This window comes from Trichosurus vulpecula, chromosome 3, assembly GCF_011100635.1.
Source record: "Trichosurus vulpecula isolate mTriVul1 chromosome 3, mTriVul1.pri, whole genome shotgun sequence".
NCBI classification, from domain to species: Eukaryota; Metazoa; Chordata; class Mammalia; order Diprotodontia; family Phalangeridae; genus Trichosurus; species Trichosurus vulpecula.
Genome location: NC_050575.1, coordinates 310,317,863 through 310,337,503, shown reverse-complemented (window position 1 = coordinate 310,337,503; position 19,641 = coordinate 310,317,863).

Sequence of the window (19,641 nt, the reverse complement as noted above, 5' to 3'; positions counted from 1 at the left end):
AAGCAAGTTAGAGAAGTAGAGGAAAAATTGGGAAGAGAAATGAGAAGGATGCGAGAAAACCATGAAAAACAAGTCAATGATTTGCTAAAGGAGAGCCAAAAAATACTGAAAAATACACTGAAGAAAATATCACCTTAAAAAATAGACTAACTCAAATGGCAAAAGAGCTCCAAAAAGCCAATGAGGAGAAGAATGCCTTGAAAGGCAGAATTAGCCAAAGGAATGAAAAAATGGAAGACAATGTCAAATATCTCATTGGAAAAACCACTGACCTGGAGAATAGATCCAGGAGAGATAATTTAAAAATTATTGGACTACCTGAAAGCCATGATCAAAAAAAGAGCCAAGATATCATCTTTCAAGAAATTATCAAGGAGAACTGCCCTGATATTCTAGAGCCAGAGGGCAAAATAGAAATTGAAAGAATCCATCGATCACCTCCTCAAATAGATCCCAAAAAGAAATCTCCCTGCAATATTGTCACCAAATTCCAGAGCTGCCAGATCAAGGAGAAAATACTGCAAGAAGCCAGAAAGAAACAATGTGAGTATTATGGAAACCCAATCAGAATAACCCAAGATCTGGCAGCTTCTACATTAAGAGATCGAAGGGCTTGGAATACAATATTCTGGAGGTCAATGGAGCTAGGATTAAAACCTAGAATCACCTACCCAGCAAAACTGAGTATTTCAAACACAAGAATCAAGAGAAGCATGAAAAGGTAATCAAGAAACAGAAATTGCAAGGGACTTACTAAAGTTGAACTGTTTTGTTTACATTCCTACATGGAAAGATGACATGTATGATTCATGAGACCTCAGTATTAGGGTAGCTGAAGGAAATATGCATATATATATATATATATATATATATATATATATATATATATATATATATATGTATATATATATATGTTTATGTGTGTATATATATATGTTTATATATAAGTGAATGTGTATGTATGTATATATCTGTGTGTATGTGTGTATATATATGTGTGTATATACATATACATATACATACATACATACATATATATATACACATATATATATGAAAGAGAGAGAGAGCAGACACAGGGTGAGTTGAAGATGAAGGGAAGATATCTAAAAAAAATAAAATCATATTAAGGGATGAGAGAGCAACATACTGAGAGAGGGAGATAGGGAGAGATAGAATGGGGTGGATTATCTCACATAAAGGTGGCAAGAGGAAGCAGTTCTGTGGGAGGAGGGGAGAGGGCAGGTGAGGGGGAAATGAGTGAACCTTGCTCTCATCAGACTTGGCCTGAGGAGGGAATACCATACATACCTAAATGGGTATCTTACCCCACAGGAAAGAAGAAGGAGGAAGATAAAAAAGGGGGGGATGATGGAGGGGAGGGCAGATGGGGGTGGAGGTAATCCAAAACAAACACTTTCAGAAGGGGACAGGGTCAAGGGAGAAAATTCAATAAAGGGGGATGGGTTGGGAAGGAGCAAAATATAGTTAGTCCTTCACAACATGAGTATTGTGGAAGGGTTATACATAATGTTACACATGTGACTAATGTTGAATTGCTTGACTTCTTAGGGAAGATGGGTGAGAAGGGAAGAGAGGAGAGAATTTGGAACTCAATGTTTTAAAAATAGATGTTCAAAATAAAAAAAAAGTTTTTGCATGCAACTACAAAATAAGATACACAGGCAATGGGGCATAGAAATTTATCTTGCCCTACAAGAAAGGAAGGGAAATGGGGATGGGAGGGGAGTGAGGTGACAGAGGGGCGGGCTGCCTGGGGAACAGGGAAACCAGAATATATACCATCTTTGAGTGGGAGGGGAGGGTAGAAATGGGGAGAAAATTTGTAATTCAAACTCTTGTGAAAATCAATGCTGATAATGAAATTATGTTAAATAAATAAATTTAAATTAAAAAAAAATAAAAAAAATAGACTAACTCAAATGGCAAAGGAGCTCCAAAAAGCCAATCAAGAGAAGAATGCTTTGAAAGGCAGAATTAGCTAAATGGAAAAGGAGGTCCAAAAGACCACTGAAGAAAATACTACCTTAAAAATTAGATTGGAGCATGTGGAAACTAGTGACTTCATGAGAAATCAAGATATTATAAAACAGAACCAAAGGAATGGAAAAAAAATGGAAGACAATGTGAACTATCTAATTGAAAAACCACTGACCTGAAAAATAGATCCAGGAGAGATAATTTAAAAATTATTGGACTACTTGAAAGCCATGATCAAAAAAAGAGCCTAGATATAATCTTTCAAGAAATTATCAAGGAAATCTGCCCTCGTATTCTAGAGGTAGAGGGTAAAATGGAAATTGAAAGAATCCACATATCACCTCCTGAAAAAGATCCCAAGAAGTAAACTTCTAGAAATATTGTCGCCAAATTCCAGAGCTAAAAGATCAAGGAGAAAATACTGCAAGCAGCCAGGAAGAAACATCTGAGTATTGTGGAAACACACTCAGGATAACAAGATCTAGCAGCTTCTATATTAAGAGATCTAAGGGCTTGGAATATGACATTCCAGAGGTCAATGGAGCTAGGATTAAAACCAAGAATTGCCTACCCAGCAAAACTGTGTATCATGCTCCAAGGCAAAATATGGATTTTCAATAAAATAGAGGACTTTCAAGATTTCTCAATGAAAAGACCAGAGCTGTATAGAAAATTTCACTTTCTAATACAAGAATCAAGAGAGGCATGAAAAGGCAAACAAGAAAGATAAATGCGGAATGAGGCAATCAGAATATATGCCACCTTGGAGTAGGGGGAAGGGTAGAAATGGGGAGAAAATTTGTAATTCAAAATCTTGTGCAAATCGATGCTGAAAACTAAAAATATTAAATAAATTTTTAAAAAAAGTAACTAAAAAATAAAAACACTAGATACCATAGTTATAAATGGAGTTTTCCTCAAAATTATATCTATATCTAGAGATATAGATATATAGATAGAGAGATAGATAGAGAGATAGATATCAGCAAGTATTATCTATAATGCCAATAAGATTCAAGCTTTCCTTATAAGAAGATCAGGCCATTCTCACCACTATTATCGTTTTGAAATATTATACTACAAATGTTAACTTATGCAATAAGAGAAGAAAAAGAAATTGAAGGAATTAGACTAGGCAACAAGGAAATAAAAGTATCACTCTTTGCAGATAATATGATGGTATATTTAAGAGAATCAGCTAAAAATACCTGAAACCAATTACAACTTATCCAAATTTGCAAGATATAAAATAAAACCACATAACTAATTAGCATTTCTATATTTACCAAAAAAGTGCAGGATCAAGTAATAGAAAAGGAAATTGTATTTAAAATAATTGTAGACAATATAAAGTATGTGGGAGTCTACCTGCCAAGACAAACCCAGGAGCTATGTTAACACAATTACAAAACATTTTTTTCACACAAATAAAGTCAGATGTAAACAACTGGAAAAAAATATCAATTTCTCATTGGTAGGCCAAATTAGCAGCATGAAAAATCTTAATGAAACATTAATGAAGATGAAATTTATAGAATAATTACAAACTATTTAGTCTAATTATATGCCAATAAATCTAAAAACCTAAGTGAAATGGATTTTATAAAAAATATAAATTTCCAACATGAACAGAAGATGAAATAAAACATTTAAACAATCTTTTCTTAGAAAAAGAAACAGAAGAAGCCATAAATGAGTTCCCCTCCTGCAAAAAAAAATAACCCAAACCAAATGCATTCTCAAGTGAATTCCACCAACCATTTAAAGAACAATTAATTCTAATATTATATGAACTACTTGGGAAAAGAGACAAACAAGAAATTCTACTAAGTTCCATTGGCATAAAGTTGCCAAAATGGATCCTAATTATTGTTTAAGTTTCCTATTTATTGGTAGCTAATGAACCCTTTTTATTTTTGATACTCGTAATTGATTTTCTTTTGTATTTTAAATCTAATTAACCAGAGCTTTACCTATTTTATTAGCTTTTTCATGAAACCAACTCATAGTTTTATTTATTAATTCAATAGTTACTTTCAATTTTATCAATCTTCCTTTGATTTTCATGATTTCTACGTTGGTATCTAATTGGGGATTTTAAATTTCTTATTTTTTCTAGTTTTCCTAGTTTCATGCCCAATTCATTTATCTCTTCTTTCTCTGTTTTACTCACATAAGCATTTAGAGATAAGAAATTTCCCCAAGAACTGTTTTGGATGCATCCCATAAATTTTGGCATGTAGTCTCATTGTTGTCACTCTCTCTGATGAAATTATTGATTGTTTCTATTACTCGTTGTTTGATCCACTTTTTATTTAGGATTAGGTTATTCAGTTTTTACTTACTAACAGACTATCTTTCCATGGCCCTTTAGTACACTTAATTTATACTGCAGCATGATCTGAAAAGGATATATTTAATTTTTCTGCCTTTCTGCATTTGATTTTGTGGTTTTTATACCTTAATACATGGTCATTTTAGTGTGGGTGCCATGTACCACTGAGAAAAAGGTATATTTCTTTCAGTCCCCATTCAACTTTCTCCATCATATCTAACTTTTTAAAAGGTCTATTCATCTCCTTAACTTCCTTTTTGATTATTTTATGGTTAGATCTCTCTAGTTCTGAGAGGAGGAGGTTGAGGTCCAAAATAAGTATAGTTTTGTTTTGTACTTCTTCTTATAACTCAATTTCTCCTCTAAGAATTTCAGTGCTATACCACTTTGTGCATATATGTGTAATATTAATGTTACTTTATTGTCTATGGTACCTATTTATCAAGATGTAGTTTCCTTCCTTGTCTCTTTTAATTAGATCTATTTTTGCATTTCCTTTGTCTGAGATGAGAATTGCTACCCTACTTTTTTTTACTTCAGTTGAAGTAAAATATATTCTCTTCATCCTTTTTCCTTTACTTTGTGTATATCTCTCTGCTTCAAATATGTTTTCTGTGAAAAACATATTATAGGATTGTGGTTTTTAATCCACTCTGCTATCTGCTTCCATTTTATGAGAGATTTCATCCCATTCATATTCACAGTCATGTATTTCCCTCCATCCTATCCCCTCCCCCATTTATAATTTTCTCTCCTTTCATCCTGTCCCTCCTAGTCAGAGTTTTGCTTCTGACCATCTCTTCCCTCAATCTGCTCTCCCTTCTATCATCCCCCCTTATTTTTCCTCTTTCCCATCCTATTTCCCTATAAGGTAAGACAAATTTCTACACCCAACTGAGTGTGTATATTATTTGGTCTTTGAGCCAAATCTGATGGCAGTAAGGTTCAAAAAATGCTCTCCTCCTCCCTTCTTCCTTTATACTTTATTAGATGTTTTACATCTCTTCATTTGATGTAATTTACCTCTCATTTTCGTTCTGCCTCTCATTTTCCTCTTCTCCCAGTACAATCCTTTTATTCATGCCTTATTTTTATTTACATTATCACATCAAAGTCAACTTTTACCTACAACATCTGTCTATGTATACCCCTTCTAACTACCCTAACAGTTCTCAAGAGTTACAAGTATCATCTTCCTATACAGAGAAAGCTGTTTAATTCTTATTGAGTAACTTTTTGTTCTTTCCTGCTTACCTTTTTATGCTTTTCTTGAATCTTGTGTTTGAAGATTCATTTTCCTGTTCAGCTCTGGTCATTTTATCAGGAAAGTTTCAAAGTCCTCCATTTCATTGAATATCAATCTTTCCCCTGAAAGATTATGTTCAATTTCTCTGGGTATTTGACTCTTTTTTGTAATCCAAGCTCTTTTTTTTGTTGTTTTCTGGAATATCATATTCCAAGACCTCCAATACTTTAACGTAGAAGCTATTAATGCTGTGTAATCCTGATTCCATTATATTTGAATTGTTTCTTTCTCCCTGCTTGGAGTATTTTTCCTTGACCTGAGAATTCCTGAAATTGGGGACAATATTAGCTGGGGTTTGCATTTTGGGGTCTATTTGCAGATGTGATCTGTGGATTCTTTCAATGAGTATTTTACCCTCTGATTCTAGCATGTCAAGGCAGTTTTCTTTGCTAATTTCTTGAAAGATGTTGTTCAGAGTCTTTCTTTGATCACGGCCTTCAGGTATTCCAATAATTCTAAATTATCTCTCCTTGATCTATTTTCCATGTCAGTTGCTTTTCCAATGGGGTATTTTACCTTTTCTTCTATTTTTCATTCTTTTGCTTTTGTTTGACTGATTGCTGATGTCTCATAGAGTCATTAACTTCCACTTGTCCAATTCTAATTTTTCAGGAACTGTTTTCTTCAGTTAGCTTTTTTTAACCTCCTTTTCCATTTGGCCAATTCTACTTTTAAAGGAGCTGTTTCCATCAGTGGACTTTTTTTTCCATTTGGCCAATTCTATTTTTTAAGGAGCTTTCATCTTCAGTCAATTTTTATGCTTTCTTTTCCAAGCTGTTGACTTTTTTACCACAATTTTCCTTCAGAAGTCTCATTTCTTTTCCCATTTTTTCTTCTATCTCTGTTACTTAATTTCTAAGATCCTTTTTGAGATTTTCTAAGAAGACTTTTTGGGCAGGAGACCAATTCATATTTTCCTTTGCAGTTTCACAGGTAGGCATTTTGGCATTTTTGTCCTCCTGAGTTAGCATTTTGATCTTCCCTGTTGCTATAGTAGGTTTCTATGGTCAGGGTTCTCTTTTGTTTTTTTTTTAGTGTTTTTTTTATTTTTCCCCAGTTACATGTACTAACAATTTTTAACATTCATTTACAAAACTTTGGTTCCACATTTTCTCCCTTCCTCCCTCCTGACATCCCCTCATTGAGAGCACATGCAATTTGATATGTTATACATGTGTAGTCATGCAAAACATATCCATAATAGTCATGTTGTGAAAGAAATCACAGCCAAAACAGCTCAAGAAAAATGAGGTAAAAAAAAGTATCCTTCAATCTGTATTTAGACACCATTAGTCCTTACTCTGGAAATGGATAGCATCTTTCATCATAAGTCTTTCGGAGTTCTCTTGGATGATTATATTGCTGAGTACAGCTAAGTCACAACTGATCATCCTATAGTATTGCTGTTACTCTGTACATAGCACATTTCACCAGTGTCCTTTTTGTCTTAGGAGTAAGACCCAGAACTGTGTATGGGCAGTGAAACAGGGTCCTTTATCTAGTACCAATAATGTGTTTGCTACCATCCCCTTCTGATCACTTGTTCAAGCCCCCTACTATCTGTGGACTGAGAGCTCCAGAAGCTGCTGCCACACAGGTACAGCTGCAGCCAATGTGTAGCCACTGTTGCCTATAGCATACTCCTGGGACTGACCAGCTCCTCAGGGAGACAGACCTTTTTTGCTAACCTCCAATATTTTCTTGGGCTGGAAAATTGTTTCACCCTATCCTTCTGTTGGTTCTGCAGATTTCTCCAGAATTATATTTGAGGCATTATTTTAAAGTGTTTGGCAAGGTAATTTGGGAGTGTTCAAGTGAGTTTCTGTTACCCTGCAATCTTGGCTCCTCCCTTCCTCAAGAAACAGGTTTTTGAAATATGATGCGTACTTATAGTGAATTCTAATTAAATAAATCCTCAGTAATCCACACCATCCAAAATGATTCAGTATGGATACACACAGAATATTGTGAAGCTAGAGAATAAGTTGTCCACTTTCTTAGAGCCATGAGTAGGTTGGCATTTCACCAACACTTCTTGTCAGTGGTTGAAGTGCTACAGCTGTCAAATTAAGGATGGGATTCCCAATACCCTTTTACCTAAATAAGGTCAGGCTTATTCTTAACATCTCCACTGATATTGAAATTCCACTGAATGTATCGAAGCTGAATTTGAATGATATTTTGTCAGAATAGGATGGTTAGTCATTAAGGTATTGGACTATATAACCACTATGGAAATACCATGATTCTATGATGAAGAAAGGAATAATATTGTGTCATTGCATGTCTCAGCTGAAAAGGATCTTCTGAAAGTATTTAGTCTAATCAATTCATGTCATAAAGAAACTAAGGCAGAAAAAGGGTTAAATGATCACCCTCATCATCATAAGAATAAGTGTTGGACATGTGACATCAACCCAGGTATTCTAGCTCCTGGGCAAATCTTTTTCCCATCACATCTTGTTAGCTTTCTAACCTCAAACTTGATCACAAATAGATTAAGTTTGATTAAGCCTGAATTCCTCCAGAACATTAGGGGTGATGCTAAGAAATTTCAGACTACCTCCTCCTACACAGGAATTAAAGACCAAGGTAAATGTTAAGTCTTCCATAACCACGTAATGTAGAACTTTTGTCTTTGTTTATGCATGTGTTATTTTAATATCCTATAAGCTTCACTTTAGAAATTAGTATGAAACAATGGAAAACAAAGAATGGTTGTGTGCTCATTTCAGAGATAAGAGGACAGGGAAGGACAGGAAGGCTGTGAAGGACTGAGGAGAAGATGATAGTAGCAATTAATAACCAGTAAAGGGAAACAAGGAGCTAAACCCTGGGACTCATGAAGGGATAAAACAGGTGCTCATGCAGAAATGACAAGAGAGTTAATAAATATTCTCATATCACCACATGGAGATGGAGCATAAACAAATCTATAATCATAGGCAACGAGAAAGAGCACTGAGCATGAATTTAGAATATCTGTGCCAAATTCCAGCTTCAGCATATGCTAATTATTGACCATGGTTAAAGTATTTAACTTTTTTAATATTACTCAGGTCCCTCACCTATAAACTGGGAGATCAAGATGATGATTATGATGATGATGATGATGATGGTGGTGGTGGTGATTATGACAATGACATTCATCATCCCCCCTCACATAGTAATCAGACCAGACCTTGAGATGTGTGCATCTTTCTCTGCTGACTGTCTCCTGGGAATAAGGATATTTGCACTGAACAATGACATGTATGATAGGCTCCCAAATTCAGGGATTAGGGAAAGACAATGTTGCATAGTATAAGAGAGAGTAAATTTATATCACAAGACCAGCATTATAATTCTGCCACAGTCACTACCTGTGTGACCTTCAGCAAGTCATCTTTCCTCTCTTTACCTCATTTTTCTCCTCTGTACAGTAAAGTGGTTAATTTATAATACTAAATTATTTCTAGAGTCCCTGATAGCTCTAAGTGTATCATCCTATGACTTATTTTATCTTTGGAAGGAATGAATGAATCCTAACTTCATGATATAGTATAGCATTAGGCTGAGAATTGGAAAGACTGGGTTTTATATTTATTTTTATTACTGACTCTTGAGCAGGTTATCAAGTCTTAAAGGACTTTTTAAAAAATCTTCAACATAAGTAAACAAAAATTAATAAATAAACCTAGTAGAAAATAAATAGCTACTGCATTTTTTCTCAAAATTTGAGGGTTAATAAATATTTTTCTTTAGTGCTCTTTTAATTATGGTCACCATTTTACAGATGAGGAAACTGAGGCTCAGTGATATGCTTGTGATATGCCTGTGATGAGGTAGTGAGGAATGTTGGAACTCTTCCCTCTCTTGTGCATCATCTTTAAGGGTTCACATTCATGAAAACTTCATAGATTTCTATAAGAAACTCTCCCTGAATGTTACTTGGCAAATTCAAGGATTCATTGATTATTAGAGCTGAAGCAAGCCTTAGAGAACATCATTTTCACAGAATAGAGAACTGAGACCAAGAGTCATTGACTACATGCTCAGTCTTACTCAAGTAACGCATAGCAGATCTAGAATTCATCCCAGTTCTGACAACTCTTTGTGGGTTTTTAAAAATACACCATCAACCAAGTGACAAGATAAAATAAGACTTTAAGTATATATTGTTTGACATTTTATTAAAGAGTTATAGAACATTTAAGCCAGATGGAGAATAACAGGTACATCAAATTGCATGTAATTTTGAATAAACCAATATTGATCTGATAAGATTTTACCCTACAAAGTATTGCTATAATTATAGTGTAAAGTCCATTAGAGGTGAATGTAAGGTAGAGTGGAATAGTGTCAGCCAAACCTGATTCCTTTCTTTAAATAAAGTTCTATAAATCTTGTGATCATATGATAGGCTAAAGAGATTAAAAAATGAAAAAGGACCTATCTGTTTTTGTTTTTTTTTGGTCTATGTTTTCTTTCACAACATAACTTATGGAAAAGTTTTACACCATTACACACATATCAACTTTATAAAATTGTTTGCCTTCTCAATGAGAGGGGTTGAGGTGGGTGGAAAGGAGAAAATTGAGAACTCAAAATTTAAAAAATAAACATTAAAATTGTTTTTACATATAACTGAGGAAAATAAAATAATAAAGATAAGAAAAAACTGAAAACCCTGACTCTAAGTCATCATTTATGAATTTTTGTGTTTTTTTAAGTTTTCAAAGTTTATTGACTCAATGCCACCTGACACTCTCTCCTATTGAATTTTCACCTACCATGAAATATCATATGAAAATATGTTTAATGGTGTTGCCTCTTTCAATTCAGTCCTTTATTGATTGTACTTGCCTTGAGGTTTTCTCTATACGTTAAGTGTCTAGAATATCCAGGAATAGGATATCCACTGAAGACCTGTAGAGTGTTAAAACAAATTGTGGCTCCATATCTACATCAATAAGGCAGAATTCATGACTTCAAAGATAACCATGAATATGCCTGAATGGTCCAGAATCACAGCATATAAGGAATTCTCTAAGTAGAAGGCAGAAGAGTTAAAGCATTTATTGAAACTCAAAAGTAGCAGACCCATGGACCAGTGTCCCCATTTCGACATGCTGACAAGAACCTTCCAAAACCAGTATGCCCATCTCACAATAGTGACCAGGAGGCCACAGAAAAATATTATGGCAGCAAGGCAAGCCATACTGGTGCTGTCCCCTCCAATGCCAGGGCCCTCCAGTAAGAAGACCGCCCACTGGCCTCAAGCTCCTGCTCAGTGCTCTCCAGTCTCCATGAGGGTCACTCCTGCTTTTTTGTAGCACCTGCTGCCATCACCACTGCTCCTGCCACTTCCACCGCAATCTCCAAGCTGTGTTCCAGCTAGCTGACTGCTTCCTCTCTCCTTCAGCTCTTACCTGCTCTCACCAACTGCCTCACCAACTGCCTCTTAGCTCTGCTTCAACCCTTCAGCAAGCTCCTCCCACCACAGGCTTCATGTCATCACATGGACCAGAACTCAGGTGCCTACCATTGGCTCTAGTCCTAGCCACTCCCCCCAGTACCCTGAGATCCCCACCCCTGAAATCCACTTAGATGGGTGGAAAAAATCTTCCCATTCACTTATTGCCTTTACAATATTCCAATATGACCAACACCACCCCCCAACAAAAAAAATAACAATTACGTAGAAGGTATCATCAAAAAGTCTCCCCAACTTTCTTTAGTGAGATATTTCTTCTGATTCCTTAATGAAGGAATGCTTCCTTCATTAAAATATGACCTTCAGTAGAACAAAGGAAAAATAATTAGTTTTGGTATCAGAGGACTTGGGTTCAATTCCAGCTCTGCTATTTACTACTTTTTTGGCCTTAGACCAATCATTTACCTTCTCTAGGCCTGCTATTAAATAGGAAGTTCAAATTAAATGACCTCTAAGGTCCTTTAAAATTCTTACTCTGCAATCCTATGATCATAGAATTTAATTCACATTATTTCATTTCCTCAGTAGTAATAAACAACCCCAAATTCAGCCAGCTCTTTATAGCACAGAGAAAACATTTCAGTGTGAGGAATCTCAGTATAAAGCTAAATACAGGTACACAGATTAGGAGCATAGCACAGAAAGACAATGTGTAAACCCCTTTCTTTGCAAAAGTGTTTTTTTTCTTAAGGGCAGATCTGTTTTCCTTTCCTATATCTACCCTAGAGAACCTAACAACTGAAATAAGAACAGACTGAGGATTTCATTTCTGTAAAATATAGAGAGCGGATGAATCTGCATCCTGTATAACCTCATAGAGTATGCAATGATTGTCTTTTGGCTATACCCAGCTCAAAGTTGAGACACACCATTCCCTCCCTTCCTTATCCAATATGGGAATGTAAAGGAGGTCAAAGAATATACTTCAACTTTCTAGCTTATCAGGAAAATGATTTTTTTTAATTATAGAAGTATTTCACTGGGAAAAAAAATCTGAAGGGGTAAAAACAAATCCTGACTTGAATGTGAAGAATGTATGGCAGAAGAAAAGAAAAAAAAGATAATTATGGATAGAGAGAGAGAGAGATAGGGAGAGATAGGGAGAGAGAGAGGGAGAGAGAAGGAGAGAGAGAGAGAGAGAGAGAGAGAGAGAGAGAGAGAGAGAGAGAGAGAGAGAAATTGATAGAGTTTGGGGTCTGGAGTCTAGAAGACCTGAATTCAAATCTAGGTTAAGATCAAAAAAGATATTCTTTGCAAAGGGTTTAGCATAGTGCCTGCCACACAATAGGTGGTTAATAAATGCTTGTTTCTTTCCTTCCTTTCTTCTAAGAGGAAGCATCTGTTCATCCTCTAAGGAATGATGATATAATGCAATCCAAGCCAATTATTATATTTCTGAAGCTTTGCCTAGATACACGGTAATGGCCATACACAAGGAAAAGGGTAAAACAGTATTATTCTCAATGAGTTTACGTTTGGAGTTGGTGTAGGGAAAATACAAAATGTAAACAGATAAGTACAGGAACACTTTTGCCTGCACCCAGGGTTAGTTTGGGTCTCCCCAAGGGACATAGTTTCCATCAGCACTAGGGGGAAGCCATCAAGGTGCTATATCTGGTCATACCACAAGGTGGTGGTCAAAGCTAAAATTGTAGGAGCTCATTCACATGGAGCATGTGCAGATAACCAACATCTTAGCATTACCATGCTTCCTCAGTGTTTCCCAGGTTCTATGTTCTATTAAAGGATCTAAGTTGTACAATAATAACCCATCATTCTCTTGTCCTCCTTGAAACTTGTATGCTCAGTCTTTTCCCTTTATAATGTAGCCCTGAAAAAGAATTTACTTGATTACTATCTAGAGTAAATATGTTTAATACAGTGATAAGGAAAGGAGAGGACAATAGGAAGTTGAGTAAAGCCACTCCTGGTAAAGTTGAATTCTTAATTCCCTTCACCCTCTCCAGCACCATTTCTATTTGCTCTGATAGGGAAGGAGGAGACAGAAATACCCAAAGACCTATATAGAGAATTCAAGTCACAAAGGTAAAGGAAAACCATCTCACATATCCTGATTCATAGGATCGCCTTGACTGGCTAGTGACCAAATCCTACCTTGGTCCCTAACTGGAAGCCAGATGAAATCTTTGCTTTAATATTTTTAGCTGGTGATCTTGACCTCTTTTGCTTCTCCACCACTCCCCCATCACTCATGTGCCTCTTCTTCCTTCTCCATGATTCCTTCTGTAATTTCATAGGCATGACTGTAAATGCAAATGTGTTATTCCACTGATATTTGTGTGGACTGGCTCTAGGTATCTCCAATGGCCTCTCACACTTAAGTTAGATGCTTTCATGTTCTATTGTTGCACCCACATCCTGGAAATAAGAAAAAGGTGCATACCTATAGTTAACACCAGAAGTAAGCTTCTTTGATCTCCTCTTCTCTTCTTCCTATATACTATATTACTTGGTGACCTCACCAACTACCAAGGATTCAATTAATATTTCTATGTTTATGGTTCTTAGATCTACTTACCCAGCTCTAAACTCTGCTGACATCTAATCTCTCATCTCTGACTGCCTATCAATATCTCAAAGTGGCTATTGTGTAGACATGTCTAAAATGGAACTTATCATTTTTCATCAAAAACCCTTCCTCTTTACAAAAATCCCTATTACTGTGTTGGACAACACCAAACTTCCAATCCTCCAGTTTGCAACCTAGGTGTCATTCTTAATTTCTATCTCTCATGCCTCATATTCAATTTGCTACCAAAGTCTATTGTTTTCACCTTTGCAACATCTCTCAAATATGCCAATATCTCTCCTCAGATACTACCAACACCCTGGTGCAGACCTTTATCAGCTCACCCTTGAATTATTGAAAGTCTACTAGTTGGTTTGCCTACAAGTCTCTCTCCACTCCATCCTCTGCTCAGTCAAGTTTTCTTAAAGCTCAAGTAGTCATCTCACTCCACCCCTAACTCAAAAACTCCAGTGATTCTCTATCACATCCAAGATCAAATATAAAATCTTCTCTTGGGCATTCAAAATCCTTCATAATCAGCTTCTCTTTCCCTATTACTATCTTCTTACACTTCTGTTCTGAGATCCAGTAACACATACTCTTTGGTCTTGCTTGAACAAGACGGTCTATCTGCCTACTACAAATTTTCATTGACTGTCACCCATACCAGGAACACTCTTCCTCCTCATTTCTGCATCTTAACTTCCTTGGTTTCCTTCAAGTCATAGCTAAAATCCCACCACCTATAGGAAATCTTTCCCAATCCCTCATAATGTTTACCCCTTTATTGATTACTTCATATTTAAATGTATATAACTTACTTGTACATAGTCCTCTGCATGTTGTCTCCTCAATTTGATTGTGAGTTCCTTGAGGTCAGGGACTGTGTTTTGCCTTTCTTTGTATCCCCAGGGATTAGCTTAGTGCCTGGCACATAGTAGGTACTTAATGAATGTTTAATGACTCTCTGACTCTTGGTAATAACTTTTTCTCCCTTAGATCTAGTATAGTTTTTGTATACAGAAGGGGTCCTTAGCCTGAGCATGTGATTTAAGAAAAAAATGTTTTTGTTACTTCATTATAAAATAAATATTTGCCTTTGCAATCCTATATATTTTATTTTGTGCATTTAAAAATAATATTCTACATAGGGAGTTATAGGCTTCACCATACTGCTAAAGGGGTCCATTACACCTGCACATGCACACATACACACATTTAAAAACCCATGTTCTCTACTTCTCTGATGCATATATTAAATAGTAGTACATATTAAAGTTGACTCTATCTATTCCTTATTCACCTATTAAATTAAAAACTCCCTAAATTCAGAGAGTATGTCTTGTCTAAAATTTGAATCTCCCATCCATCCAATGTGCTTAATGAACATGTTGAATCGAATTTCTATGGTTGTATATTAGTATGTACATTGAAATGTAAGTTTCCTGTTGTTAAGGGCCAGTATCCTTTTAAATTAGGGATGTTAAAAAGTAATAAATGCTAGGGTGCTTGGTAGTTTATATCCCACCAAGTAAACATCTGATTTAGTTAGTGGAAATTTCTAGCTTAGGAACAACATGAAAATATATCAAAGATTATTTTTATTTCTATAAATTAATATAATTCTCTGGCACATAAGCATTCTGGCAAAGTTGGTAGAACCAAATAAAACATGTCCTATCATTGGACAAGTTAATCACAAATTCACTAGAGAAGAGCCAGGGAGAGCTCAGAAGACTATTGCCATTTGAATATCTGTTCATCTGGAAGAAAGAGCAAGAGAAGGCAGCCAAGTAACTAGGACACAAAATAGATAATCATTTTGAGTCAGGAGGATTGAATTTGAATCTTGGCTTTGATCTTCCACAGCTGAGTGATCCTGGGCCATATTTAATCCCTCATCTTCAGTTTCCTCTTCTGTAAAATGGGGATAATAATACCACCTTCCTCACAGTTACCACATCCAAATGACATAATGTATTAAAGTGGTCTAGTTAAGTCACATGTTAGATCTCTGCTCTTCCACTTGCATGAGAATTGGAGGGAAATCCAACCCTTCCATATTCCAAGCTTGTTACCAGATCTAAGGGCCAATAGAGTTAACCATCCTTTTAAGGGGCTAACCATTTTTTTTTCAACTCAAGGAAGGGAAATCTTATTAACAAAAAATACACTATTTTGAATTATTTAGATAACTTGAGGTTGCCCACTTCTCCAAGATATATTGCAGAGTGTGATAAGTGAATTAGCATGCCACTCATGCTATAACCTGCTAAACATGCTTACAACCTTAATGCTAAAAGTATATAACTATGATGATTAAGCAGCGAGACTGCTATGTATTTAAAATAAAACAAAAAGGACCATTAATAATAATGAATCAAGATTTATAGGATTTGAGATTTAGAGATGGGAAGGACCTGAATAGCCACCTAAATAACTAGGTTTATAAGTGTTTTTGCCTATATCTTCTATTCACATCCCTTAGAAAATTCTCAATGAATTTTTTGTCTGATTGAAAAACAGACCCAGCAAGGTTTAGTAACTTGCTTCAGGTGACACAACTATTAAGTGGCAGAGTCAGGCTTCAAACCCAAGCCTCCTGGCTCCCATATCCAGTTGTCTTTCCATTATGTAACACTGTCTCTAGTTATCTTTAATGTTTGATTAAAAGAAATACTTACATACCTACCGGATGCCCAAATCTATAATAGGATTAATACAAAGATTGAGACACATAGTCCCTTTTCTCAATGAGTTTACAGGGCAGATAATCATGCTCATGGCTATAAAGAATACAGACAAGACTGCATGAAAGATATAGATAAAATACTGTACGAATTCAGAGGGAACAAGGTGATTGAATTGATGTGTTTGGTAAAAGCATTTGTTGACAAGCCAGCAGTTCACTATGGTCTTAAAGACTGGGAAGGATTTTAATAGGTGGAAATTTAGGTGGTAGGAATTTCCAGGCAAAGGTAAATATATGAAAAATTATTTGAAATTAAAAAGGCTTTTTATGTGTTCAGAAGAGGCAGATATCATGGAATTACAGAGTGTATGAATATTTATAGGGATAGTGATAAGCACTAGATCTAGAATTTCATTGGTATGTGGAACTCCCAGAAGAGGAAACTCCTTCTACCAAGGTAGACTGGCACAAACTCTGAAACTTATGTACTTACAAAGTTGCTTAGCATTGGGAGCTTAAGTGATATCCTGTGCATCACAGTCATTTAATGTTAGAGATAGGATTTGGGACTGTCTTCCTGGCACAAAGGACAGCTCTCTACTCATTGTTTCATGCTGCATATAACCTGAGTCCATACTTACATTATACTCAACATTCTAAAATCAATTAGCATAATTTCATTTAGTCTTCACAGTGACCTTGCAAAGTAATAATTCTAAGTATTATTGTTCTCATTTTATAGACCAGGAAATTGAATCTCAGAGATTTTAAATAGCTACCCATAGTAACAAAATTAATAAACATCAGAGAAACATTTCAAGTGCAGTGCTCTCCTGACTCAAAGTCCCTTGCACTTTCCTTTCTATCATACACTCAAAAGCTAGGTGGGAATTCAATCATCAAGAGCCTTGAATCATAGAATAAATGGTTAAAACTTCAGTGATGTTATCAGAGATGTGTATTGTAAAGATTGATATGGGAGTGCTGAGTGTAGTATGGATTGGAAAAAGCAGAGACTGGAGGTGGAGAAAGTAGTTTAGAAGCTATAATAATCATCCCTTTGGGTATTCATAAGTGCCTGATCTAAGGTGGTGGCGATGTAAATAGAGAAGAAAATTGATAAGAAAAACAATATAAATGTTATGGGGCTGAGGAATAAGGGAGAGACAAAAATGACTCCAAGATTTCAACCCTAAGTAATTAGGGAATGGTGACACCATTAATCTCAATTGAGAAATTAGCAGGAGAAGCAGCTGGTTTTAGAAGAATAACAAATTTAGTTTTAGATGCATTCAACTTGAATTATCATCATGTTGTCACGAGGAAGGTGGAGATGTCCAATGGATAGCAAGAAACATTGCAGTTGTGTTCAGCTCATCTAGTACCAAAAACCTATAATCTTTGCCCCTGTTCATAGGCTTACAGCTACTTGTGTCATGACACTTAAGGGACCAGGACAACATGGATATGTCAACTGTTCCCATCTCCAAACTTTATGTTAACAATTAGCACCAATCTTTTTTCCCAGGCAGTAAATATTTTACCAAAGTGGTTAATTAGATGGAGGTGGAGGCTCCCTTTTCCTATTCACCTTTTCTTGGACACCTTGACAGAGAAAGAGTGGCATGGGTGTAGGAGAAACAGCAGGAAACATCTGATTAATCCAGGTTTCCCAATTCTTACCATTTTCCAGATTATAATTTAAAGCTGGGAAGCATTTCAACAGCCACTTTTTACTCTCCCCCCTCCTCTTTTTTGTTACACATGAAGAACTGAGGGCCAGTTAGGTTAAACTTCTTAACTGAGGCCACATAGGTAGTGTCAGAAAGGAGATTTGAACCCAAGTCTTCTGATTCCAGAGTTGGTATTGTTATGCTCTACTATCCTGTCTTCCCTTATAGATTAAGGCTTCTCCATTTAAGCAAAGTACAGCTGCCTATATACTTATAAGCATACCTACATAACTATATTCATAACTACATCTATATCAATATCTATATTTCTCTATATCTATCAGTCAACAAGTACTTATAAGACATCCATTATTTGTCAAGAGCTATAGTAAAAACTGGAGGGAGAATAGGGTTAAAAACAAAACAATGCCTACCTTCCAGAAGTTCATGTTTATCATGAAAGACAACATGCCATAGTGTAATAGATAATACACTGGACCCAGAGTCATAAAATGCTTGGTTCACATATTGCCTCAATGACAATAACATGTGACTGTGGGTGAGTCATTTAACCTGTATGGCCCTCAGTTCTTTATCTATAAAATGAGAGGGTTGGATGAGATCACCCATAAGGTCCTTTCCATCTAAATCTAAAATGTCTCTATGTATCTCTCTATCCATCTTTCTATGTCTCTATCTGTTTATCTACCTACCTATATTTATTTATCTACAGGCATGTACAAAATAAACACTTGGTGATTTTTGAAGGAGGAAATGAACATTATCTATCAATCATCTATATATCTATCCATCTAGCTATGTATCTATGTATCTCTCTCTCTTTCTATCTGTCTATCTATCTATCTATCTATCTATCTATCTATTTATCTAACTTTGTCTGTCTATTTATCTATATCTATGCCACAGTTAATTATACATTTTGAGCAATTAAGCAGATTTCTATTGTAAAGCTAAATTGTATTCCCCAACTAGAATTACTGGTTTGTGACAGCAAGGACTGTTTCTTATTTGTCTTTAATTCTCTGTACCTAGTTACAGTGGTTTGCATTTAATAAGTATTTAACAAGTGCTTATTGAATTGAATCGAATTCTATGAAAGTTAAGGCTATTGTTCTTTGTTCCATTGTTCTTGTCTTCATTATTCCCTCAGCTGTTGAGGTTGCTGTTGTGTTTATATGGATAGCAAGGGTAGGGAGAGACTGAAATCTAAGTTGGCTTTTCTTTCCCTGATGGCTCCTAAAGACTCGATATTTGTTGCACCTTTAAATTTTTGCTAACCGAGCTACTCACGGTTTCCTTAGCACTACGGGTGAATTTTTGAGTGTGTATGTACTTTGCCCTCTTTTTCCAATTCACCTCTTTCCTGGCTACTTAGAATAGGCAGCTGTTTACCCATTCTCGGGGGAAAACTCTGCAAAGCTAATGATGCTGGTAGGGGTTCCATTCATTGCAGTAAAATGTCAAACAGCGTACTTAGGAAGTCGAATTGGCTGGAGAATGTGGCTGTACGTTATTATTTAGAGAAGGGAGGGAAAGGCAGGTCTGTCAATTCCATGCATTTAAATGTCATTCTTGTCTGTTTCATGGAGTTTTATGTCAGGTTGAAT